The sequence below is a fragment of the Cyprinodon variegatus genome, unplaced genomic scaffold (assembly GCF_000732505.1).
Source record: "Cyprinodon variegatus isolate N-32 unplaced genomic scaffold, C_variegatus-1.0 Scaffold2508, whole genome shotgun sequence".
In the NCBI taxonomy this organism is placed as follows: Eukaryota; Metazoa; Chordata; class Actinopteri; order Cyprinodontiformes; family Cyprinodontidae; genus Cyprinodon; species Cyprinodon variegatus.
In genome coordinates, this window is record NW_015152961.1 from 21,685 (window position 1) to 23,839 (window position 2,155).

The window sequence follows — 2,155 nt, forward strand, 5'->3', positions numbered from 1 at the left end:
AGACATATTGAGCAGAGCTTTTACTGACACTAACTGTATGTGCTCTATTTTATCCTTTTTGATGGGGACACTGAGTCAGAGCTCATCTGCTAAGCTTTATTTATGTCCTTGTCAAAGCCACCTATGGAGCTGGTCTACCATAACCCTCTCTAAGATAGAAAGTATTCCTAGAACCATATCTTTGTGTTCCTTTTGTGTGTTTGCTTTGCCTTTTCAGATCTGCATTAAGTTGTTGGAGAGGATTCCAACTGAACATGGTTCTCCTGGAGGTTTCTTCCTGTTAAAAGGGAGTTTTTCTCTGGGATTGCTGCAAAATCAACGATATAATGAAAGCAACTGTCCTCAGTTGCTACCTGCTTTTCCATGAGTGAATACTACAGTCAATTACTCCATTTGATGTGTTGAGTTTCCTTATATAGAACATTTGTTATCAATTAGATTTTATGCTTTCATTGAATCGACTCCGTCAAGTTTCTTAAGATTACATGGGTCACAAACTGACGCTGTAAAGATAAAATTAATTTCATTAAATGGCACCAGGAAGGTCCTGTGTTTTAATAATGGTCCGGTTCTCTGTGCTCATTAAGTTATTTTCCATGGCTCTGTATTCTGTGTGGTGGTAAGGGCACAATATCGCAGTGCCTGAAGGATACATGACTATAGATCATAAATATGCTTCCAGCTGTATTTCAAGAAATGTTAAAAAAAGCAATAAATAAATAAAACCTTGTGATAAGAGGATCTCCGTTCACCCATGTCCACTCCCTTGTCATAGCTGGGTCATGCAATCCAATCCATGTCAACCTGTTAAACTGCCTTGTAAAGTCCTTACATGGAAAATGAACAACCAGTGACAAAGAAAAAAAGAGATTGATTTCAGTAAGTTTTCTTTGTGCTTAATAACAATTTTATTTTAAGCTAAGAGACTTTTACCTGTTCCTCTTTGTTGTTTATGATCACCAGCTCAGCGCCTTGTTGCCTGCAGTACTCTTTGCTCTCATGCCAAGTTTTCTCGGTGGAAGATATATAATACAACCTGTCATGGAAATACAGCCATCCTTTCTGGAGATACTGCCCTAATATGGGGGGGAAAATAGCTTTTAAGATACCATAAACTAACAGGTTTTGCACCAATATGTTACTACTAGACTCTTAACACTTCCCATTTATTTCATTGTGGTAACACTTACTAGTCTGTTGCCTAAGTTTGCATGTATCTCGAGTCTTATTTCTGCAAATTGTCTCTTCCAGAGGGGTCTGAGCTCTGTCTGAAACATAGAAAAAGTTATCCACACTTTAAAAACAAGCCTCTTCTTGTGGTGTCAGGTAAATATTAACACTATGTAAGCGGTTGTGCTCATTGTTAGAGTGTAAACGTATATGTGTTAACAGGTTGTGTTTTTCCCTCTCTGATGTGGAGTCTTAAGGGAACTGTTTTATATAAAAAAACAAAAAGATAATTGCAAATAGAAATATATTTAATGGAAGATTTTACCATTTCACCAAGTAAAATAATATTAGTATTACTGATTTGCAGCCACATTGGCAAAATCAGCACCATTTTGGTTCCCGTTTGGACATTGTAAAGAAGATGTAGAGTAAGGGATGAAGATCAGGAACCTAATAATACTGAAAGAAATTAGGCTAAAAACCACATGTAATATTCAAATACTTCCAAAAGCTGTCTTTGACATTCTGTTTGTATGTTTTTTTCTATACTTAGTGTGGATTCCATGCAATAAGCCCTTTGTAAGTACTGTATGTAAACCCATTATTTGTCCCTACGGACTACCATTTTGTTCCTTTCTGTATACTATATTTATACATTTAAACAATTCATGTTTTACCCATCAATCAAATATTGTGTATTTTCCCCTCATGGTAATTGAATTTTTCTTTTGAATTTTTTTGAATTTTTTGAATTAATTGAGAAAACAACTACTAACCATGAAATAGTTTCATCCTCATGTATAGATCAATATTTCATTTAGACCCATTTATCCTTCCAGAGTTGGGAATGATTATTGCAAATTTCTGGATTCAGGAGTTATGTTTTACATGGTCAGGCTCTTAGTCCATTGCAGGGCAACATAAAGACACTTTCTCATCTTGCCATCTGTTGAGGACCATGTGTTGACTTCCATTGACTTTTAGT

General features: G+C 35.7%; 1 long non-coding RNA gene across 1 annotated transcript in view; it reads right to left on the reverse strand.

Moving 5' to 3' along the window:
- The window catches only part of LOC107080925, a 2,624-nt gene extending 1,319 nt beyond the window's left edge, over positions 1 to 1,305 (reverse strand). Inside the window, exons 1-3 of the long non-coding RNA XR_001480998.1 lie at positions 1,191 to 1,305; positions 934 to 1,076; positions 727 to 827 (exon numbers count right to left, since the gene is read on the reverse strand). This is a non-coding gene — a long non-coding RNA (uncharacterized LOC107080925). The remainder of the gene's footprint in view (positions 1 to 726; positions 828 to 933; positions 1,077 to 1,190) is intronic.
- Positions 1,306 to 2,155: the final 850 nt, after the last annotated feature.